At 43.6% G+C, this 25,928-nt stretch overlaps 1 long non-coding RNA gene across 1 annotated transcript in view; it reads left to right on the top strand.

Moving 5' to 3' along the window:
• Positions 1–10,821: 10,821 nt before the first annotated feature.
• Positions 10,822–25,928, top strand: part of LOC144942000 (uncharacterized) — a 65,290-nt gene continuing 50,183 nt past the window's right edge. The window contains exon 1 of the long non-coding RNA XR_013639305.1: positions 10,822–10,842. This is a non-coding gene — a long non-coding RNA (uncharacterized LOC144942000). The remainder of the gene's footprint in view (positions 10,843–25,928) is intronic.

Here is a 25,928-nt window from a genome sequence, read left to right as displayed (position 1 = left end):
ATCTCTGAGCCATATTGGTGTTCTAATCATAAGAGGGGCAGTCATGCGGGCGGCTCATAATCACAAGGTTGAGATTTCAAATCCGTCTGGGTTCAAAAAACATGTGTACCACTTTGTGGTAACTCTGACATTCTCCACAGATCTAATCATACACCAATCGTAACCGCTTCATTCGGTTTTACGGTAAACCCAACCGCTACCCAAAAAAATCAGTCGGTTGAACTTCCCAGATTAAACGATCAATAATGTTTTTTCTGTCTATATTTTTACGGTCTAATTTGTATCGCTTTTTATTGTTGTTGCCGGGCACAGTAGCCTAAATGGATCAGTGTATAGTTAGCACATATTGTGCATAGTAAATATATCCATGAACAATTCAGTGCATGAATCATTGAGTTTAATAACAGATTTCTTTTTTATTCAATCAATATGCATCATTATGCACCTCGTAAATAGAATCTTCTTTCTGGATGTACTAGGAACACACGTGCTGTAAAATGTGCAGTTAAACTAGGATACAAATCTGTTTTACCTGTCGGAGACCTGTAGCGAATCCATGATAAGCAATTTTTTTTTTGCTCAGGACATGACTGTATAATCAAATGGTTCCATGGGTTTTATTTATTTTGAAATAAATAACGTGGGCAGCTGCAGGTTGCGATGAACGTTGGCATTAAACAGCAGAACAAATGTTTGCGATATTAAAATAAAAATCACAGTGGCATTTACCACCCCCACCCGCCCCCACGTTATTGCTGTGTGTTTTATCTATTTCCCCTAAGAAAGCACTTTGCCCGCTCAATGCAACTCACTACTCTACGGGACGTCTGGAAAAAAAGATATTACGAATCTGCAGCGTGTACAAAATTCTCTGACACGTGTCGTGACGGGTACTTCAAGATCCGACCGTGTCCGTCCAGTGCTCGCCGAGCTGCTGAGTTGGTTTCCGGTTGCCGAACGAATTCATTGTAACGTCGTGCTCATTACACACGAAGTTACTGCCATAAATGAACCACAAATGATCTTGTTCATCTCGTCAAGGAGCATAAACCATCACGCGAACTCCGGTCCTCCTCGCAGAGGCTTTTGGGCTGACCACCGAACAAAAACGGTGGTCACCGCATCGCGGCGCTTTCAGATGCGCATCTGTGGCCGTCTGGAACGCTCTTCCGATATTAGGAAGTCACTGGAGTGTGCACTTTGAAATCATCTAGATTTCAAACTGATTTATTTATAACTGTGTTTAGTGTGTTGTCCTTCCCCCCGCACCTCCGATTAGCACGGTTGGCTACGTACGGTGCGAAAGAGGTTCAACGTACACACAACACCACACAGATGGTAATCGCAGGGCATTATGTGCTGATTGCATATATTATATTTGCTTCACGCTGTGTCTCGGGAGAGAAGCAATTTATTTGAAATGAAACGGTGTTTGGGATTTGGTATCATGTTTGAATGTCTCTGCGCTCTTTTACTGGTAGGAATCCACTGGTTCCACCAGCCCACAGGGGGTTATTGTGTCCGTCCGTCGTGCAGGGAGGGGCTGGGTGGGGAGGGAAGGGCTGCGTGTGGAGGGGAGGGTGGAGAGGGGCTGGGTGGGGAGGGGCTGGGTGGGGAGGGTGGGGTGGGGCTGGGTGGGGAGGGGCTGGTCACCCCGTGGTGCCCTTATAAACCTCAACGTTTAACCTACTCACGCCGGCTTGTGCCCGCCCTCGCAGTCGGGCAAATTTGCGGAATACACCACGCCGCCGTTGACCCTGGCCATTGACCGATCAACCCAACGTTCCTACCAGCTCCCTCCGCAGGAATGTGTTTAAACTCTGGCCGTCAGGTTGTGATGTTTGAGTGGCAGGAAACGAAAGAGAGAGAGATGTTCATTCTTGTCAAGAGTTCCCTTTGGGGCACGTATTGCCCACGTGGATCCACACGTGCTGGATTTGGCACCAGGCCCGGCCAGCCGTTATTTTGTTGGAAGCCCTCGCCTTGCTGGGAGAATCACATCTCTCTCTTGGGTGGCCCGAGGGAGGTTTTTTTTTTGTTGCAGCCAACTGTGTGAAGTCCAATTAAATTGTACAAGAATTAAATTCTGCGAAAAAATGCTTTTTAAAAAATTCAGTGACGTTCTACGAGAAATTAAATTCCACAAATAAATTGAGCCGCGAAAGCTGGAGCCCGTCCCATTGATTCTGTTCTCAAGTCAAGATGCGCACTTCTCATTTGCGGCGTTTATAAATCTGCGAACACAACGCTACGTTGTGTCAGCAGTAGTCACCGTACTGTACGTTTTGTTTGTTCTCATGCTCAGGGGTCGGCAAAAAAATAACAAGAAGAGACATTTTTTTGAATATGGTAAAAACAACTACAATTTTCAAGAGCCGCAACGCACGTGGTGAATACGAAGACGGTGGTGGTCCTTAATGCTAATTTAAATTAAATAACGGTCACAAAGCAGTCACTTAGAGCTGCATGCTGATCCGTAGCTGCAGGTTTCCGACCCCTGGGCTTGATGCTTGACTCACGCCAGACTTGGCCACTGCTTTGTCACCTTTTCATGGCCGCAGATGGGAGGGAGCACAAACTGAGCTGATGGTGGAGTGATGGGTGGCAGCACAAACTGAGGTGATGGTGGAGTGATGGGTGGCAGCACAAACTGAGGTGATTGTGGAGTGATGGGAGGGAGCACAAACTGAGGTGATGGTTGGGTGATGGGAGGACTTTTAATTTTGTTGGTGGCAGCCACGGAGGCTTGGGTGGAGGAGCAGCCATGGATGCAATCGTTGCCAGACTGCTAGGAGGCGATTTATGATGTAAGGGTAATGAACAATTGAATGTTCGTCTGCTTAAGCTAATGTTTAAAGCATGAATTGATTTAATTTGCGTGACTAAATACAGGCTGTTCTTGTGGTAATGCATATATTTATATTCAAGAAAACATTATTCAAGTAGGATACTGATTTAGTAAGGGTCCTACATCGGTTTTTTGGACAATTGATTTTTTAAAAACATACTTGCTGTACTGCCTCATATAAATGCATGGTCCTGCAGGTCGGTGACCCACCAACCCCACGACTAAGCATCACGAAGTGTCCACACCATCACCACCACCACCACACCTGCCGTGTTACGTTGTCTTTGGCTCTGAACAACATTGCCATGGTGGCCGGGTGGATGAAAAGTTAGCGCTGAGCAGCCACCACTGAGATCGCGGGCTCGGAATTGAGGCCGCCGCCTGTGGCGAAACGAGGTTCTAAAGTGCAGAGAGTTGATGGTCTCAGCCATGTTACCTCTCTGCCAGAGCCGGCCCAGCCACTAAGCGACCCTTGCAATTGCAAAGGGCCCCGTGGCCAGCAGAGGGCCCCCTAGAGTCACTGCTAGCTAGTGGGTGAAAAAAAATCATACATCAAAGGGGACTCCAACCAAATTTTGCTTAGGGCCCCCAAAGGTCCCAAAGGTCTAGGGTCGGTTCTGCTCTCTGCACACAAAAAGACAAAGATCCCCCGTATAGCCTTAACAGATTGTAGGGCAAATTGCTGTTAGTGAGCACCTATGAAGGCCGGAACGGCACACGAGGGGGTGGGTGGCCAGCACCACGCCCGACCGTCTTTGTCTCCCCATTGGCGATGTTTACACACCGCACCAGGTACTAATTTCAGGCTGAGCCGACCTAGAGGAGACCCAGGACCGGTTTAGACAATCGTTACTGGTGTTGGCCGTGAGCAGGAATCGAACCCGGGTCGCTAACCGCTACACTACCGCTCCCCACACACACACATAACTACAGTTAAGTTTGCTTTTCCACTTAATTTGTATAAATTCGAGCTTCGAGAATTGTGTGAAGGGTGGGAAAGTGCATTCTCCTTTTACGTGGACCAAACGTCACGTGAAGGGATCCCAGACGTAGATCTGTGGTATCCACTTCCGTTGCACGATCCTCTAAACAAGAAAGGTTGTATTGCTATGCGAGAGATCTAATGGATAATTTGTCTCTTGAGATGACACCACGAGTACAAGTGGCATCAAATCGGGGGCGAAAGACAAAAAAAATCAACAAATGTGGCGTTGTTTATTCTGTTTAGATCATAAGAATTTTGAGAGTGATATCTCAAAAATATGGATAAAAAACTTGTCATTGGTTAAATGTCAGTAAAATGTATCACAAAGTGGGGTACGATTAGCATTGTTTACCTCTATTGCCATTCCGTGAAAATGTGAAACCCAACCCAATTTTAGAAACACGCAAGCGGTGAAATATAATGTGAGGTTTCGGGTGATTAATTTGCCCGTGACACTCTGACAATGTGTCTTCAGCTGGGAGTGTCAAGGGACAAAAGAAGCCAAATTAACATCCTCTGGAAAGGATTCATAGGGGTGGCAATTATGTTTCAGCCTGGTGAACTCTCGGCCCGTGGGAGTAAAGTGTCTGTAGAAAGAGCCTGCTGATCGTAAAGAAGAAATCTCTGCTCACTGCAGCTCGAATTTACAACTTTATTCATGCAGAGAGCAACCATTACCCGTAAATGTCCTTTGAAAAGCAACACGTCGCGAGAGATGTGTCTCTGTTTCAAAGGAGCCAATTCTGTTGGTAGGAAAATAAATAGTCTAAAAAGTTTGCTGTATGACATGCAGTGCCGGATTATCGTCGTAGTAAAAGTAGCTACACGTGTAGCTACGGGCCCCGCACTTTCAAGGCCCCCGCGTTAAATGCTTTCAAGCTATCAATTCCGGTTAAGTGATTCTGCACTTGCTCTATTACTATAGTACTATACTGCCTTCAACTTTTACGAACGACTGGGTGTTTAAGGTTAGCGATTTGTCGTATTATCTGGCTGTATAGCAAATGAAAAAATACAATTACTTTACTATGCCAGTTAAAAATGTATGTTTTTCATATTTGCGTGTGTTTTTTTCATTTAGGGCCCCTTTATAACATATGCTGTCGCCCCCGCACTCGCTTAATCCGGCACGGATAACATTTGCAATACAGAATATACCGTAGTTCCCATTTAAGAGTCAACAGCTGCCTTTCGCCACGAGGTGGATGTGATGTCATCATGGTGCCTGCGCTATATTGGGATACAAAGTCATCGTCATTATCAGCCATGGCCAATCCGATGCTGGATGAAGACCCTTTTAAATAATATATTAATAATATAAATCACGTCCTTCATCCAGGAACGCCTCATCAAGTCTTACGACTCTTTCACGAGGGTCCTTCATCGGAGATATTTGGTCGATTGAAATAATGAGTGACATGTGATAGACATCTTTTTGGTTCTTTCGGTAAAGTCACGTAGAAGGGAAATAATAAAATAATAAAAATAAAACATAATGAAAAATTCTTATATAAAACATAATAAAATAATTATTATGCTTTATTTGAAATATTAAAATAAAAAAAAATATTATGTTTTTTATTTATTATTTTATTATTTTCCTTCTATGTGACTTTACCGAAAGAACCAAGAAGATGAATCCCTGCAGTCACGAAAGCTTTAAATCGAAATGTGATAGACAATTTAGGCACTCAGAGAATTCATGTGTTGAAGGGGGTAACAAAGTTCTGCACAGATAGATTCAATAATCCATAGTACTGCCATCTCCTTGGATACCTTGCAATCCAAATCCTACAACACTTTGTATCCCCAGACGATCTCCTACAATCATGCTCAGCCCCCTGCTTGGCTTCCAAGATTTGGCGAGACAGGGTGATTTATGGTCCTAGATTTGAAGCTTTCGTGACTGCAAGGATTCATAACTCTTAGGTTTTTTCGGTAAAGTCACGTAGGTAAAAAGAACAATAATCAAAAAAAATCACGACGTTTCGGAGGCAACACAAGTCTCCGTCTTCAGGTGGTACAGGTGATACAGTAAAGTTAGCTGTGACGGTCCCACCTGAAGACGGAGACTTGTGTTGCCTTTCAAAACGTCGTGATTTTTTTTACCTACGTGACTTTACCGAAAAAAACCTAAGAGTATGATTTATGGTCGTTTGGTGATCAGAAGAGAACGCGTGTGAAAGTCCCTTTCCACGTGTGGCGTACGTGTGTCGTGCCGAATTACATCGACCGAGAGGGACGGAGCCGTGAATTCAGCTCGTGTGAAGGTACTAGATGGATTACTCTCTTTGGTTCTTTCGGTAAAGTCACGTAGAAAGAAAAGTTAATTAAATAATAGCATACGACGTTTCGATTGCAACACAAGCAAATCGTCATCAGGTACAAATGAAAAAGATAACAAACCTAGTCAACTCAGAAATATAATGCAATACAACACAGAGAGTCGGCTAACACAACAGTCAACACCCTACCTGGTTGATTACGTTCTTCCAAAGATTGCTACATTTGAGAGAGAGACAAAACACAGACACGGAGACACAGACAGACACACAAGCAGAGAGAGATAACACAGAGACACAGAGAGAGACACACATATAGACACACAGACACACACACGCAGAGAGAGATGACACAGAGACATAGAGAGAGAGATAACACAGAGACACACAGAGAGACAACACAGAGACACACAGAGAAACAACGCCTCTGTATCGAGGCCTTAAATAGAGAGGGGGGGGGGCAGAGAGAGAGAAGGGGTAGAGAAATTAGCATGTCAATTAGAGATTTGGAGCTTTCGTGGCTGGAGGAAATACTACAACACGAGGAGACACACACAGAGAGAGAGAGAATTGTTGATCGTGGATTGTTGATCGTGAGAGATGGAAGCGATTTGGAGAGGCTCTTCATCCAGCAGTGGGTCGGCCGTGGATAATGATCGTGATGCACTCCCCGTGTGTAATGTGTACATGAACGCAACGGGCGTGTACAACTCTTGTAGAAAGTGTGTGTGCATGTTTATCTCAAATTTGTTCTCCTAAAAAATCCTAGTCCAGCCAGGCTCCCATATTTAAAAGATAAACTGAACGGAACGTGCAGCACAATGCAATCGGTTGATCCGAGCGCTCTCGCGCAATAGGAGTGAAACAGAACGTGGTGCTTCTTCTTGGTTCTTTCGGTAAAGTCACGTAGAAGGGAAATAATAAAATAATAAAAATAAAACATAATAAAATAATTCTCACGACGTTTCGGCCACAACGCAATCAGCCGTCCTTAGGTGAAGAACAGGTCTGTCGGGGAGACAGCGTCTGTCGGAAAGACAGCAATTAGAAAGACTGTCTTTCCGACAGACCTGTTCTTCACCTGAGGACGGCTGCTTGCGTTGTGGCCGAAACGTCGTGAGAATTATTTTATTATGTTTTATTTTTATTACATCCCTTCTACGTGACTTTACCGAAAGAACCAAGAAGATGCATCTTCTGCAGTCACGAAAGCTTTAAATCGAAATAGAACGTGGTGCTGTTAACATCAAACTCTTCGCATCCGCACAGGCTTGTGGCCATCAGAGGGCACTGTGGGCTCGGTAGAGTGTTCGTCTGCTGGCAAGACGGATCATGCACGAGTCTTCTTGCGGTCTGTGAAGGCTGCGGTGGCGTTTGCTGATTACTAATTACACTGGGACAGCCACACGGCATCTGATGTGAACAGACACTGAGTGGCACATGATGAGACTATAAAACAGCAGGCAGGAAAGGGGAATATTGATGTTGATTTATTTCGGAAACTAGGGTGAGTGTTACGTCGTCACCAATTGGCGCGTTCATGCAGCAGCAGCTTTGTCTATTCTGCCCATTAGCACTCGACGCTACACTAGGCGCTTGTCGAAACTGGAACGTTTCAAATTACACGGCATTGCTTGCGTCTAATTGCTCTATTGACATCACGTCCTGAGCATCATCAACATCAGGGACATGTATCAATTTGTGGGGGGAACAATCACATCTAGAAGGCACATTCTGCGATAGCATCTTCAGGATTATAATAAGCCACGCTGCATCCACTGCTGAATGATGGATGAAGGCCTCCCCAAGTCGTCGCCATCTCCCACAGCCCCACGTGGCTACCTGCACGTGCGCCGATTTAATTGCTCCGAGCCTTCTCGGAATCTATTTTGAATTCGTGTACAGTGTTCTCGCGGTCCACTCGGCATCGTTACGTAACGTTGCGGACGTGTGCACGCCTCGCGCTGCATATTGCTGCTGATTAGTCTCTCTCTCTCTCAGCAGAGTTGGCTGGCTGGCTGGCTGCTGACTATACTCAGTGTAGCTGCTTCAATTAGTTTTTATTGTGCGTTTGTCAAATAATTGTGGCGAATTCATGTCCAGGGCGGGATGAAGTTCTGCTGCCCCGCCGTGTTTTTTTTTTTATATTATCGGGGGCGTTTATCTGACCATACTTCACCACGCTGGTCAAGAGAGATGAGAGACACAATGGACGACTCAGTGGATATTGGGATAAGGGAAGAGAAGGAGAAGAGACCGGCTCAAGAGATGACAGCGGCGCAACGACGTCACCGAGTTTGGAGGCCACGACTTGACCGGAGCAACTCGGGGTCGACGACGCAGATGGGAGAAAACGGGGGAGGTTGTTTTGCCCAGCAGCAATCCAACCAAATCTGGCTGGGTGGCATGGTTGTTTGAGTGCGCAATTCGCAATCGCGAGTTCAAATTCCGATCAGTGGGCCAACTCAGACATTCATCCCATCAGGGAAGTCGAGAGTGGTAGTCTTATGGACAAAAATAAAACTTGCCCCTGTCATAGCAATGTGCAATGTCCACCACTGACTCAGGGCTTTAAACAGGAGGTAAGCGCTGGCCCCACGCTCGGTTGAGCAGAAACTCGCTTTGACCTTTGACTTTAACCAACGTGTGGATGTGGAACGGGTGAGGTGGAACATAACAGGACTTTGGAGACGTCTTGGCGTCCAAAATTCCCACTCGTGAGCACGTAGAGGTTGTTGATACAACATTTTCAGAATGGCGGTAGCATTTGTCCTTCCATTGTCCCCACGAAACAAATACGCTCATAATTTATTGTGCAATGAAAATTTGATGAAAGTGCTGATTTATGGGAATTGTGTGCTCTGTACAATGTATATCCAGTACATGCCTATATGTCGAAGGCTTTGGAGTTCCTTAGAGGCTGTTCTTGTAAAGTGCAATTATTTATGCATTGCTACTTGTATATTTTATTCTGACATTGGCAACTCACGTAATTAAAGATTAATTGTTAGACCGGGTACACTGTTTTTTTTCACATTGGATTACAGAATAAAAAAAGGAAGCAGTTTGAATTCATAGTTGACATCTATTTTGCGGGCAAATGAGCGTTGTACATTAATTTACATTTTATAGATCTGCTATGTATGGATACTGCACACTAACGTACAATTCATAGAGCATGTAAGAAAGCCACGTACATCCCACAGTGAATACAATAAGAGCAGATCTCGCTGCAGATCCTGAGGTCAAAATGCTGCTCAATCCATCAAACGGGAGAGACGTGCAGCTTACTTAACGACTGTTGCAACTGAGCATCTATCAGGAATATCCTTTTATCTGGAAAATACTCGAATAGAAACAAACAAATCAACGGCAGAACTTGGCAACAGCAACGGAAACGCATATTATACCATTGTTCTCATTTGTGTTGATATGCAAGCTTGCATTGCCCCCCAACCGTAATGCAATAGGATTCAAACGGTAATAGTTCTTGCGCAGTGAACCCATTCCTCTTAGCCAGTGTGGTTTCCCCAGATCTCGGCACTTTAATAATTTCTCCTCTGAAGTGCTCATCCATCCTCGACCACAAATGGGTGAGCTTGCAACAATCGATTTTGTAGTAGTTTCTGTTGTTGTTGTCTGCTGATATTAAAATTGATCATGTTGGTTATGTCTTAACTATATTTAAGGGCTATGTGTGTTTTATTTGCTTATATCGCCAGTTAAGCTGTCGGTCACAATTTCAGGATACACGGACTGGTTTGTGTGTGTGTGTCACTGGGCACTTGCAACAGAGTGCTGTTACTGCTCCGTAAAGAATCTCTCTCTCTGTTATAGGCCTCTTCTTTTGTAGGGCAAGATAGAAAAGCAAAAGTTTTTAAACTAAAATACAATGTTTCGCTCCGGATGATCGCTGCAAAGTATGATCTGTGTTTTGATTTAGTGTGCTGATCTTAAAGGTGCATTGAAAAATGTTGACACTCCGACTGATGCTCCTACTGTTGTGGAGTGACTCATGCAGCCAGCTATGGCTGCAGAGTTTGGTAGTACATGTTGTTAACGTCGTTTATTGTGAAAATTTGGTCACAGTTCCTATGATCACTGTTTCATTGCTTTTGTGGCTTTATTTTGGTGATTTTCGAAAAGTTTTTTGGTTTGGCCATGTTTGTTTGTTGTAGTACAGAGTTAGACTGATGGCCTTAATCTAAGTTGTCTTGTGGTTGTTGTTGTTTGACTTGCATCCCACTGGGATTTAAGCACAGTGTTGGTGCACGGTGCTTTTTCTGCAATATTTTGCTATCTTTTCTTGGATTTTCTGTTTGCACATAGTCACTTTAAGATGTTTTCTTGTTCATGTCTTTGATTTTTGTTTGTTGCGGTTGCACCCGATTCAAGAGCCGAATGGCTCACAGGGCTCTACCAAACAAATCAACTTGAACTTGAAACGCGGTGTAGCTGAATGCAAAACGCGTTCATCCGATCTCAAGGAGGCAGCAGTAAGTCGACTCTGCACGGATCGCAGCGGACACCGCCAGGATGCTGTACGGATGGCGCCACTCATCGCTGATGGGGGTTTCATCGGTTGGACTTCAACGCAGCCGCAGCTCGGCGAATCGTCGATCTCCCATTTGTGGGAGGTGCACGCGCGTGCGTTGGAGCGCGCGCGTGCAGCGACGTCCGAAGTTGACGTGGGGGAGAGAGAAGCGCGGAGTCTTGCACAGTCCTCGGTGAGTTTTTTTTAGTTTGTTTGCCACGTCCATCCAGCGAGCGCCCTATTGCCATCTAAGCGAGTGCCGATGCTTTTACTTTCGGCTGCATTAGGCATCATGGGCAATGCTGTTTTCAGCAAAAATGGCTCTTATCCACAAGCCGTTATTACCAACCATGCCCCTGTATCGACATCCGGAATGGATTCGTAAAAAAAAAAATCCGTGTTAATCGAGGATGGATTCTTCCTGTTTTATTTTTTTGGTGATCAGATAGCGGAGGCAAATTTGTCATATTATTCCCGTTTATTAATGTGTAAGAAGAACCGTACTAAGATGCACCATCTACTTCACAGTGGAAGTTAAAGATCCCCCTAACGTCATTCGCAAGAGTAGGCAATTGTGTGTCGGTGTCACGGTCAGCATTTTCCAAATTAAAACATTACACCGCACATTACTCAATTAGGATTATACACACGGTATAATTAATGCGCCCCCCACCCTCCCTACTGACAGACTAATATGCCGGCTCATTCTTGAAGACGAGGTTATCCTGGTCTCTTTTGAGTCCTCACCGGGTTAAACAAAATCACCTAAACCAACTAAACCCAGAAATGACCTCCCCAGAACGCTAATTTTTCCCTATTATCAGCGTCTTATCGCTGAAAGGAGGCGCGATGCGGAATCGCCCCTGTCAGAGGAGACATTTCCCCCCCCAGAATATTGCATTCCCTTGGGACCGAATATTCATTCTCTTGAATATTTGTTCCCTGTTGTTTTTCTTAAACAAAGTAGCCCTAAACCCTAATCTTAACTGGAAGTGTTTGAACAAATATGCATTCCCTCTGGGGGCTCAAGATATTCCCCAGAAAGCAAATAATACATATTCACACCGGCACACTCTCTCTGTTATCATTGTATGCCTAGATAACAGCGTGGATATCAGAAGTTATTTTCGCCAATGGGTGTGGATAATAATATCCCCCAAAGCCACCCCACCCCCCCGGCCCTGCCCCCCATATGGACGTGGATAAGAGGCAGTCTCACTGCTCCAGTCGACAATGCCCACTTTGCACCCATCAGTACCACTTGATCACACAGCACTTGGACACCGTATCACGTATGCAGGAAAATAGAATGATATCCCTGCGTTTCACTTATCACGTGAAGTTTTTATTTTTTTATTTACAGACTCCATTTGCTGGAGGCAACACACACTTGCGAGATAAACGCTAGTTTATCGGTAGTTTGTCGTGAGGAGTTTCTTTAGCACGTTGCTGTGGACTTACTGGGCCTGAGCTATTTTGCAGGGAAGGTGTTCCAGGCCATAAACATGTCTAAATTATCGTTGGCTTCATTTTAAAATAATGATTTTTACCTCAAATATCATTTCGATAACAACAATGCAAAGGCAGTTTCTCCACAAACGATTGGGAATTTCAAGCCCACTACAATAATGTTTACATTTTAGAGACGCCAAGCACATTATGGAACTGCAGGTATAAAACAGTGCAGACGTTTTTTTACGAGACTATGTTTGACTTCTCTTTTAAAATGTTGCCTTTTGATATGAACAGACCTATCCCACGTATTCCCTGTCATTGTGTTCTACACCCAAATTCACGAGTGACATTAACAATAATTGCGATACCTTAATATAAATTCATGACGTGTATGAACATCGAAGTAATCAAATCATTGCATGCAATGTGACTGTATAAACCACACCTTTATCATCATCATGCCATTTTAAAGGATATTTTGAAAATGCAACAAACAATTGTTCTGTGTGTTGACCCAGGGGTGTTTTAACACATTCCTGCGGAGGGAGCTGGTAGGAACGTTGGGTTGCTCGGTCAATGGTCAGGGTCAACGGCGGCGTGGTGTATTCCGCAAATATGGCCGACTGTGATGGCGGGCACAAGCCGGCGTGAGTAGGTTAAACGTTGAGTTTTTTAAGGGCACCACGGGGTGACCAGCCCCTCCCCACCCAGCCCCACCCCTCCCACCCCCCACCCAGCCCCACCCCCCCCACCCAGCCCCTCCCCACCCTCCCCACCCAGCCCCTCCCCACCCTCCCCTCCTCACCCAGCCCCACCCTCCCCACCCAGCCCTTCCCCACCCTCCCCTCCCCACCCAGCCCCTCCCTCCCCACCCAGCCCCTCCCTTCACGGCGGACGGACGGACACAATAATCCCCTGTGGGCTGGTGTAACCAGGAGGTTCCGACCAGTATTATTTCTCGTTGATGGCCAGACAGAGAGTCAAACTCCATCTTCAATCAACGGAGGCCATTATTGTCATCAGTGTCATCATCAACCTACTTTTGATTTTTCGGAAGTTTTTTTAAAACAAATCTGCGTATAGTACATGGACCAAAATTTAGCGCAAGAACGAGTAACACAAATTTCAGAAGAAGAAAAATTCCCTTTTACAAAATTCTCCGTGGATTTTTGCGAGGATCTGGACAGCATGATTGTGCTTCTAATGTAGTGTTTGGTTGGTTGTGATTACTCGTGAGGACACCTGTTGAAGGATGACTGAATTGTTATATATTTTTTTAATCATAATTGTGCCAACATTGATTTCGGATATTGAAAAATGTTTTGTTTGTTCATTATTCCATTTGAACTTGAGAACTAAAATGGGTACAAGGGTGAGACTATGCGTTCATTGGTATCCTTCCTGGGTACACCATTGTAGTGGCAAGATGGAACCAAAGGATGAATCATAGCTAAATAAAAGCTCTGAACTTGGAGTTTTCAGAGTAGGTGGGATAATGCCATGTCATAGGCACGCAGGCCTCAGTAGCCACACAGCCATTCTCGGAGCTAAACAAACACAGCTGATGTTTTCAGGGGCTGATGCATTACTTATTGTGCACGGTTAATATGGTCAGAGTATAATGATATCTTTAACATTTGCAAGCGGTGGCAAGCATATTAATGATGCGCCCATAATATATTATAGCGGGGGATAATAAATTCACGTATGTATGTACAGTATATCTACGACGAGTGTGCGTTTTAACATTGTGGTGAGCGGTGGAATAGTGATCATTGCAACTGCATTACCAAACCACTTGCCTGGGTTTGATTCCTGACCACAGTTAACATCCGTGACAAGCAGTATGTGAACCAGGGCCGGGTCTCCACTCGATCAAATTAGACATGGATGTGTATGTGATGCGGTGTGTAAAATCCGTGCTGGGAAGTTGAAGGCGGACGCAACTTGGATACTGATCCCACGATTCATCTCGTGCGTCGTATCGGTCTTCATAGGCACTCGCCACTTCCTAGAAGAGACTTGATTGTTCTGGAGGGGGTATTTGTATCATTGCGTACTAAATAATGCATATGTGTTCATCGTGTAAATGTGTATGTAAGTTCAGTATGCAGGGTGTCCATAAAGCTGTCATCCATTATTAAAGAATCATAACTCGACAGCAATTTGTGTTGGTCAATACAAAGACAAAGATCCCCCGTATAGCCTTAAGAGACTGTAGGGGCAAGTGCTGTTAGCGAGCACCTATGAAGGCCGGAAAGGTAGACGAGAGGGTGGGGTGGGTTGTATTGACCAAATTGATAATAGTTAAATAGTGAAAAAGAGTCAAATTATACTAATAGGGGTTTTCCCCTTTTTTCTGGCAACAAAACTGACACCTTTTGCAAGGAATCATGCTTACATTAACCACAATACTTGCGGTCAAATGCAAACAAAAAACAATACTCTGATAATTTATGCATTGTCTTTGAAACTGATTGGTCCACACCAGAGACAGCTTTCTTTGGAGCCTAGTCTCATATGGTGTTCGACCAGATGACGCCAAAATGGTGTGGACCAATCAGTTTCAAAGACAATGCATAAATTATCAGAGTATTGTTTTTTGTTTGCATTTGTGTGAATGTATGCTGGACTTCTTTCGCACCAAACGTAGCCGGCCGTGCTTATCGGAGGTGCGGTGGCAGGATAACACACGCCTGTGAGCGGTTTTCAGTTATGCCTTTTTATATTTCTATTATTTTTGGTTCTATTCAATTTTGTTTGTAAAGGTTTTTTTTTCTACCTCAGCTGTATTTTTCTGTGAATGTTTGGGTTATTTTTTGTGATGGCTTGTTTGGACGGAGCACTATAAAATCGGGGCCTGTTGAATTCTATGGGAATTTTTATTTTTTACATTTCAATTTAAACTTTATCTATTTAACCAGCTGAGAAACTCAAGAGACCAGGATAGTATAATTTGCAAGAGTGGTCCGGGGCATAAATCTGCCAGCGAGGGCGCGATGATTGCTCTGTTTCATCCCTCACTGAGTAATTTTCGGATAATTTCTTAGAATTTGGCAAAGTTGGACCGCGACGCTGGCACACAGTGCCTTGGTCGTACGGATTATGTCACGGGGTCTTTAACGTTAACTGTGAAGCAGACGGCGCGGATTATTGTGGTTATCACGTCCGCAGTAATAATCAGGGCGGCCACGTCATTTGAACCTAGAACCTCTGCAACAAGTGGCAAGCACGCTTCCTCTTGGCCACGTCAACCGCTTTATTATTATAATTATAATAAGTCCTTAATCATGGCTGATACTTGTATGCATACCAGGTAAATACAAACACGTGTATGTATGAAGCTACACCCATTTCCGGGCAGTTGTATGCAGGCATTTGCCGTATTTTAAATGGCAGTGAATGCGCAGTGGTTATCGCTCAATGGTTAACCCGGCGACCTGAGTTTGATTTCCAGTCACAGTTAAGATTAGTGCGAGCGATGTGTCATCCGATTCTAACCTCTCCCATTCACCAACCCATGCTGACAGCGTGGTGAAGTACGGTTTAACAGTTCACATGACTTACGCGGCATTGGGAGGCCTTCATCGGTAGCGGATTGGCAATGAATGAAATCAATCACGACGTTTCGATTGCAACACAAGCAATCATCATCGTCATCGGGTGGGAAAACCACAGCAAGAAAAAAGAACCAAAGAGTATGGATTCCTGCAGTCACGAAAGCCTCAAATCTAGAATGAATTAACCTTTACATTCTCATTCCTAGGTTTTTTCGGTAAAGTCACGTAGGTAAAAATTTTAAATTAATAAAAGTAAAATAAAATAAAAATCACGACGTTTCGGAGGCAACACAAGCTTCCATCTTCAGGTGGAACCGTCACAGCACGATAGCTGTATCAAGATAGCTGTATCACACTTGATACAGCTATCGTGCTGTGACGGTTCCACCTGAAGACGGAAGCTTGTGTTGCCTCCGAAACGTCGTGATTTATATTTAATTTTTTATTTTACTTTTATTAATTTTAATTTTTTACCTACGTGACTTTACCGAAAAAACCTAAGAATATGAATCCTTGCAGTCACGAAAGCTTCAAATCTTTACATTCTCGTTTACGATGGTCACTCTATACATCATGCCCTTGTGCTCGACCCAAGCCATTGATGATTCGATACTTACATTGCCTTTGTGCTGTTCGACTTTTGGCGTTCTCTGGTCTAACGCTGGTGATGAGACAAGGCCACAAAGACTTTTGACTTTTCAACAACTTCTATTGCCGCCAGCAGCAACAGCACTGGAGGCGATTTCGATATGAAATACACAAAGTCACCAGCAAACAATTGCAAATTAACGCTACAAATCCACGCGCTGTGGCGCTAAAAGCACCGCGCACAACACGAAAGAAAAGCCACGTGGTGGTGGTGGTGGTGGTCATCGCGCACGCCACGGTGACGAGCGAGCGCTTCAGAAGGTGAACACGAGGGTGCCGTCCACGCTGGTACAGAGGAAGGCCGTCTCTGCTATAGGCCAATTCGTTTCAAGGACAATGCATACATTACACTATGTAACACGATTTTTGTTCCTGGGTAGTAAGTGTTATTTCTAATTGCTTATGCCTCAGAAGTCTCGAAAATGGCTATTCTTCCCCACAAACTTTGCTTTTATGACCATGACCTTGTGAAGTCTTGGTCACAATGCACACCACGTTTTCTCATTGAAAATATTAAAATTTCAAAATATCACTGTCCTGGTTACAAAAGCAAAGTTTGTGGGGAATAATAGCCATTTTCTATACTTTTGAGTCATAAGCAATTAGAAAACAACGCGTACTACCCATGAACAAAAATAAATACATTTGTTACACGCTGTTATTAATGGAGTGGATTCTTAACTTTAGTTTTGTGTCATGTCACAAAAGCAAAGTTTGTGGGAAATAATAGCCATTTTCTGTACTTTTGAGTCATAAGCAATTAGAAAATAACATTTACTACCCAGTAACAATAAATAAATAAATGTGTTACACGCTGTTATTAATGGAGTGGATTATTATCTTTACTTTTGTGTCCTGGTCACAAAAGCAAAGTTTGTGGGGAATAATAGCCATTTTCTGTACTTATGAGGCACAAGCAACTATAAAATAACGCTTACTACCCAGTAACAAAATGTTGTTTTTGTTACACTGAATTATCAAAGCGCATTTCTTTTCATGTTTTACCACTAGCATGTGTGGTTAATGCAGATTTGATGCCTTGTGATGGGTGTCTATTTGGTGTTTGAACATCTGAACACCTCCTGTATTAAATTTCGATTTGAAGCTTTCGTGACTGCAGGGATTTATCTTCTTGGTTCTTTCGGTAAAGTCACGTAGAAGGGAAATAATAAAATAATAAAAATAAAACATAATAAAATAATTCTCACGACGTTTCGGCTACAACGCAAGCAGCCGTCCTCTTCACCTGAGGACGGCTGCTTGCGTTGTGGCCGAAACGTCGTGAGAATTATTTTATTATGTTTTATTTTTATTATTTTATTATTTCCCTTCTACGTGACTTTACCGAAAGAACCAAGAAGATGAACCTCCTGTATTATTTTCGGAAATGGATAATGCCTATTCATTTTAATATCATCACTTCCTTAACATGCAACACCTGTGATACTTGTGCCCCATTACTTCACGTGATTAAACTGCACCTAGCCTGGCACATACAGTCTGGTGACATCACTTCTAATTGGTGGCGAACAAGAGTTGTACTGTATTTGTGCACATTTTCTTCAGCCTCCTCCACTGCTGGATGAAGGCCTCCACAAAGCTGTGTTGGTCATGGGAGTCGTTTGACCATACTTCACCACACTGGTCAGTGCAGATTGGTGAAGGGGGGAGGGGTCGAGGTGCTGACCAGTTCAGACACAATTTGCCACCGACATTAACCGTGGCCAGGACGCCACCTCGAGTCGCTGGATTTGTAGCGCAATGCACGCACCGCTGCAAACCACCTCTCTACCCTGTGCACACACTGTGTACATCTAACCTATTTAAAGTGTACACAGTCCTGCACGGACGTTCTTGTAGCGTCAGTGGTGAACATCGTCAGTTGTTTAATTTCCTGCGTAGGCTTTCACGACCCATATTACGATTAACAACAAGTTGTTCCGTGTGGGTATTTTGTCACACAAGGTCTCACCCCAAAAATAACTCGTCGTAAATCATCCCTTGTTGTTGTTGTTGTTGTGGTGTGTGCAACTGTACTCGATGTATTATTGTGCGCGCATTGGTATGCACAAAATGCATCTGTGTCGTTAAAGATGCTCTATATCTGAAAGAAAGAAAAAAAACCATTCAGATCAGAAGGATCACAGGGGACATCTCCCCAGACCCTCCCGGAGTTCATATTCTTAGGTTTTTTCGGTAAAGTCACGTAGGTAAAACATTAAAATTAATAAAAGTTAAATAAAATAAAAATCACGACGTTTCGGAGGCAACACAAGCTTCCGTCTTCAGGTGGAACCGTCACAGCCACGACAGCTGTATCAAGTAAATGAGAGATTTCAGGAGCTACCACTCCGTTTATATAATGGTTGGAGAGGGGGGAAGGGCCAAGTACAGCAGACTTTTTATTCATATGGTAAGGTGAGGCTTAAGAGGGTGAGCCTTTGTTATGGAGAGGTACGGTTTGTGACTCAACCTGGCCTACCTAACAATAGTGTGAAAAGGAGAAAACAACTAAACATGGTAAACCTGTAATAGTTGTCTGTCAAATAAGATTGGCCAAATAAGTGTATTTAAATCTTTTTTGCATGGTTAACCACATCTTTCCAATGATTACTCAGTTTGTAACCATCATCACGGTTGAAATTATGTCTGTGTTTGTATATTTGTATGGCTTCTTGTCATTCCCCTTACTAAGACGTGGCAGTGTATCTGGGACTACGTTTGGGATGGACGTGCCAGATGCTGGCCACACGCCCAGCCCTTTCCACGTGCTCACGTGAGCCGGAAAATGGAATAAGCAGAAGGAGAAAATCCCCGCGGCGACGGTGGCACGATTCATCAGCCGTGTCAGCTCATTGTATCGGCGCAGACGAGGAGCACCATCCATCGTACAGTGATCGTAATTCACAAAGGCCCCCCCCCTCCCCTCTGCCACGGTGATTTACCGAGAACTCGCCGTGCTTATCAGGGGCCCTGTCGTTTTTTGTGCGTTCCCTTTTTCATCACTGGCAATTACCGCGGCGTTATGAAGCCGGCATCTATGCACGGCAGAAAGTAATGATAATCAAGGTGTTTAAACGCGCTGGGAAATGTGTATTAAGGAGGAACGATGTGGGAACGGCGCGTTGTGATTTTCATGAAAACCCAAAAATCTAAATAACAAAAAATAACCTATCCACGTGACTTTACCGAAAGAGGCAAAGAATATGAATTCCTGCAGTCACGAAAGCTTTAAGTCAATAAATAAATTTGCTTCGCCATGCTGCTCAGTGCAGGTTGTTTGAAGTGATGGGCATGGGTGGCTGAGGGCCAGTACTGGTAGAGATGTTAGCTGTGGCCCTGAATCGAACTCGGGTTTCTCGGCTCGCAGTGCAGTGGACGCACCACTGCGCCAAACCTCCAACCCCTGTGGGCTTTGAATGCTGAAACTGAGAAATCTTAGCGGTAAAGTACACGCAGCTCAAATAGTTATTCAAAATAATACATTAATAGAGCTGCGTGCACCCATTAAGTCTTATAGGCTTGCAAATAAATTGCTGATTTAATAGCATCATGGTCAGATTAATACATTTCATGGCCCTGGGCTTGAGTTGGTGTTTGAGGCTCCGCCTTTCTCGCTCTCTCCTGGGAACCAGAATATAAGCAACAGTTTCCTGTGCGTGTGTGTGTGTGGCACGAGAATAAATACACAAAGCCCTTCTGACGGAATTATTAATGGTACAGTATTGCTCCAATATGTTTGTCGCTACAAGATTTTTTTTACGGGTAAATTCGGAAAGCTGTGCTGCGGATGGGTCATCAGAAACAACATTTGAATATTGCATTTGTCCATGTGCTGTATGAATACACAACTGTAGAATGCCCTATTTTTTTAAATCACTCAATGCAGACAAGGCCGCACAGAATCCTTCACCTAACCAAACCACATTTTTTTCTGTGTGTGTGTACGTTTGAGGGTTTTTTCTGTGTGTGTGTGTACGTTTGAGGGGTTTTTCTGTTTGTGTGTGTACGTTTGAGGGGTTTTTCTGTTTGTGTGTGTGTACGTTTGAGGGTTTTTTCTGTGTGTGTGTGTACGTTTGAGGGGTTTTTCTGTTTGTGTGTGTACGTTTGAGGGTTTTTTCTGTTTGCGTGTGTACGTTTGAGGGTTTTTTCTGTGTGTGTGTGTACGTTTGAGGGTTTTTTTCTGTTTGTGTGTGTACGTTTGAGGGGTTTTTTCTGTGTGTGTGTGTACGTTTGAGGGTTTTTTCTGTGTGTGTGTGTGTGTACGTTTGAGGGTTTTTTCTGTGTGTGTGTACGTTTGAGGGTTTTTTTTCTGTTTGTGTGTACGTTTGAGTTTTTTTTATCTGTTTGTGTGTACGTTTGAGGGTTTGTTTTCTCTCTCAGCATTATGCTCTGAAAATGGAACACTACTAATTTCATTTAAGAGGCTTAGACTCCCACACGTCACCCATCGCACAGTGCCTTTCACAACCAACAAACGGAGCCTTCAAGTGCCAATCGTGAGCCTTGGCTACGGGAAACTTGCTTTAAGGAACTCGATGCATAGAAATAAGATATCAATAATATACAAAAAGCACCCTTAAAATATATACGTAGAGAGAGAGGGAGAGAGTGCCTCTTTTGATAATTAACGTGGCTGAGAGAAGGGGGGAGAGAGAGAGAGAGAGACCGGCTGCTAAATCAACGTCCAATGTGGTGCTGCTAGTTTTTCCGCAGATGGAGAGGCTGCATCGTGCGTGCGGGCGATGTTAATAACACGAGCAGAGCAAAGGTTGGTCGGTATTCATACATCTGCAAAGGGCCTAATTGCCCCGTGCTCGCAATACTTACAATGGCTGCAGGCGCGCTTGCTGCTCTATTGATCGCGGAGCGTTTCAGTGCCGTTGTGCCCGTGGATTGGTGGTGTTGTTGTTGTTGTTGTTGCTGTTTTTGTTGTTGTGTTTATGACATGCGCGACTAAGCGCTGTGACACGGCACACTTTGTTAGCGGTGAGGGTCTCATCGTTAAAAATAATTGTATCGTTGTAACGTGTACATTATATCTGCCTATGTTATCATCTGCGTGTACGAGAGCTGTCAGCACACGTGGGTGAAGGCAGGGAGCATAGACAATGGGAACTAGGACAGTACAGTACAACAATAGGTGTTTCTGCTCTGCCCTTTGCTGACAATGCAGCCCTGCAGCAGCCTACAGCACCTGTTTCATGTGAAGCAGGGTGGTCGCCTCATACGAGAATGATTTAGGCTCAAACACGCTTAGCTTTCGAGGCATGGGACGAGATCAAAGACCATTCCGTGTGATTTGGTAAAAAGGCATTGTATGTACATGTTTTTGTCTCCGGTACTTCATTGTTGTTAGAATTATAATTGGCACCATCACAGCTGTGCGCACACTCCGTATGCATCACCAGCAAGGGCCCCACACATACACAAAACTCAACGCAAGATCCACAAATATCACTCACTGCAACTGCCACCAGCGATTCGTATATACCATTAGGACTTAATTAGGACTTATGACCGAATTTCAATTTTGAAAAATGATTTTTTTTATGACAGACAACAAAACGCCATCCTGTGGCTTGATAACGCTGATAATTATGCAATGCAATTTGGTCAGCCGTGTTGATTAGTATTTCAGTATTTAATCAATGATTACACTTTGTTTTTCTTACCAAATCAACCTGCATGTACCACATGTCGCCCGGTTCTTACTGGCTAAGCAGACTTGAGCCTGGCCAAAGCATTGGATGGGAGGGCTGTGATGTGGCCAAGAGATGCCACCACAGCAGCAGTTTATTGTATTAAACATGTCAAATCCAATCTCTAAACATTATCTCCGAGTAAATGTTGATTTTAGCCAGGTTCTCCAGTTTCCTCCCACATGAATCCACCACACACATCAATCCACCACACACATGAATCCACCACACTCTCATCAATGGAATTAACAAAACGTCCTCATGCAGGACTCTTCTGAAAAAGAGTCAAAAGACAAAGGAGAGACTTCGTGCATAAATGGCATGCATGATGTCGCCTGCAAGTGGTAGGAAACCAATTCCATTCATTGGCTACCACATTCTGATGAGCTCCCCCCCCCCTCTCCTCCCCCCTTCAACTTGCTTATAAGGGATTACTTCTTGAATCATTGCCTCACTTGATGCAGCTAATTCGGCTGTGACGGTCCCACCTGATGACGGAGACTTGTGTTGCCTCCGAAACGTCGTGATTTTTGTTTTTATTTTATTTTATTTTCATTAATTTTGATGTTTTACCTACGTGACTTTACCGAAAAAAACCTAAGAATAGGAAACCAAAGCTTTTAAGGAAGGTCATGTACTTTGAGCTCATCAGCTTAATTATTTGTCTAAGTGTCCACATGAGGAGGGTTACAGCAGAGGCCGTTAAGCACTTAATATTCATTTTGCAGCCATAACATTGTCTCCCTTCACACGGCGCGGGGGATATAGCCGGCTGGCCCTCTTTCTGTTTCCAATTGTGTTTGACAGGGTGACCTGCATCCTGGTGTCTTTAATTGAGTCTCTCATTTTCTGAATGGATATTATTTAATGACACTTAATAGCAGCCGGCGAACAAAGCACTGGCTGCAATTAGCATTTGCAATTGAACAATTATGAGACTTTGCCACCGTAAGAGGCGGTTTATCTACTGTATTGCAGTTCGTGCCTCATATGTGGGGTGCTCAGTGGGCTCTGGACACTTTGTTGTTGTTGTTGCTGCTGCTTAATTTGCCTTCATATTGAAATCTGGGCCATTTTATGACATCGGCACGCGATTAAAATGTACCGTAGAGGAGGATCCGAGAGCAGTCCATCAGACAAACACACCACGACAGCTGTCGACTTGCCAGCGTGATAAACGATGGCGTTTATCTTGATGAATTATGTTAACGTTGATTACGTTTGCCGCAATTACAAATAATACCTTTAACATATCGGAATAAATTTGACAAGATTCACTCCTTAACGGATACGGCTCAATGTCTTGGCTACCGGGCCTTTCAGAAAGAGGTAATCAGCCTACAGTGTGCGCATGCAGGGTTGCCACATCTGAGATACAAAAAAATTACTTGCATCATCTCGTGGGAAGAAGAACATCTTACAATATCAGAAGAAGGGGAGAATTACATGTAGATTAGTTGTTCTAGATTTGAAGCTTTCGTGACTGCAAGGATTCATATTCTTAGGTTTTTTCGGTAAAGTCACGTAGGTGACTTGTGTTGCCTCCGAAACTTCGTGATCTTTATTTTATTTTACTTTTATTAATTTTAATGTTTTACCTACGTGACTTTACCGAAAAAACCTAAGAATATAGATTAGTTGTCTTACATGGTTGCATCTTTACGCACCTGATAACATATGTGACTTGTAAAGTCTTTGAAAGACTTACACATTTCTAATGACAGCTACCTCAAAAACTTGACGATCCTGGGAATCCCAGTGACATGGATTCTTTTCACGCTTCAAACAACCTTCAGTAATGGCGCACAACGAGCCTCGAACAAATTAAGAGAACCTATTTTTGGTATTTCATCAGGTTTTAATTGTGCTTACTATTTTAGGGGGGGGGTGTATTGTAATCCACACACTTATCACTTGCACGTTTAAGGGTTGGATTTTTCAGATAATTTTACACGCGTGCATATTTGAAGCTCTGTACGTGTTGAGTTGTTGGTGCCTCCTGTGCCATCTTTTGCCACCTCCACGTGATCCCTGGCCTCGGGAGATTTACCTCGTTTGGCAGCTCGCTCAGAAGTCAACACCTGGAAAATTTTCTGTGGCTGCATTGCAAGATACTTTTGAGTTTGAGAGGGAAGGGAAAAGTAAAAATTATAAAATAAACGTTTTATTGACTTAAAGCTTTCGTGACTGCAGGAATTCATGTTCTTGAGTCTTTCGGTAAAGTCACGTAGAAGGGAAATAATAAAATAATAAAACATAATAAAATAATTCTCACGACGTTTCGGCCACAACGCAAGCAGCCGTCCTCAGGTGAAGAACAGGTCTGTCGGGAAGACAGCGTCTGAATGAACGACAGACCTGTTCTTCACCTGAGGACGGCTGCTTGCGTTGTGGCCGAAACGTCGTGAGAATTATTTTATTATGTTTTATTTTTATCACGTAGATAGGTTCAAAGAAAATAACAATATAACGAGAAAAAATCTGAACCTATCTACGTGACTTTACCGAAAGACCCAATAATTAGAAACGTTTCATTATGAAGTGTGATGGCTTTGGAAGAAGATACATTACTACGTCTATTTTGAAGGTCAATGCAAGTTGAGTTAGCGGTAACAAGTTACACATGTCTCCTACGTGTGCATACACGTGAATTGTATTTGCATAAGAATACACGTGTCGCGAGCGGTAACAAATAATAGTGTACATTAAGATATTACAATACATTGGAGGCATTCTCAATGCCACAATGTGTGAACGCCTCCTATGTAAGTCGTGGGAATTGTTTCAACAAACTTGACTATGCTGATCAGTACATGATCAATTTTGATCACTTACTACTGATGTTAGCATAGCTGGGAATTTAACTCGTTACTCCTGATTCATAGCGCAGTGTGCTAACCACTGTACCATCGACGCTCCACTCCTTGAAATACGACAATAACAGGGGAAATATAATTATCATTTTTAACACTTTTAATATTTTTGTTGAATTTAAATGCATGTTTCTGTGTGATTTTTTTTATTGCCTCTTAGATAGCACTCCCATGAATAGAAACTGTATGAAATGAGATGCAATAATGCGGTTCTTTCAATTTGCCAAAGAAAACTAATCTCGAACTTTTGATTGTGCACAATCAATAAAGGCTGCGTTATGGTCCCAAGAGAAGCCAAAGTCATTCTGTATGAAACCATACAGAGTTTGATTATGCACATTTTTGGGGGGCTTTATTAGCCGTTTTGGTCAAATCGCTGTAAATAAAATCGCATCTCGCAAATAAGGAAGCGGTTGTGTGTAGTGAACCCGTGGACATGTGTTCAATTACTCACCACACGTCCAACATCAGTGGCAGGTGATATCCGAACCACTCCGAGGCAACAGCCTCTAGCACCTTACCTGACAAGTGCTCAGAGGCACTCCAGGTAGAGTCATTTGAGCCAAAGTAAGTAAACAAATCAATGTTTTTTTTTACATAAACCTCTACAAGTGGATTCCTTTGGTGGAGAATTCTGCTGGCAAAAGACATCTTCTGGAAGAGGCCCATGAGTGTGTCCACCATCTGAGGAGAGGAGTTTCATTTCGTGCGGAAAGAGGACTGGTGTTTCAAGACGAGGGTGCTGATCCCAACAAAAAGGCCTCCAAACCCAGAAAACCAGCCTGGAGAAACTGTAACAACCTTGGAGCCATCTTCTTGGTTCTTTCGGTAAAGTCACGTAGAAGGGAAGTAATAAAATAATAAAAATAAAACATAATTAAATAATTCTCACGACGTTTCGGCCACGACGCAAGCAGCCGTCCTCAGGTGAAGAATGAAACACCACCAAGCTTGGAGCGTATATTTAAGCTGGGTTGGAGGGGTGGAAGAAGAGCGCCTTGACAAAAGAATTTGCTTATCAAGAGGAATTTAGCATATTTA

This window comes from Lampetra fluviatilis, chromosome 26, assembly GCF_964198595.1.
Source record: "Lampetra fluviatilis chromosome 26, kcLamFluv1.1, whole genome shotgun sequence".
In the NCBI taxonomy this organism is placed as follows: domain Eukaryota; kingdom Metazoa; phylum Chordata; class Hyperoartia; order Petromyzontiformes; family Petromyzontidae; genus Lampetra; species Lampetra fluviatilis.
This window is presented reverse-complemented; position numbering and strand designations above follow the sequence as displayed.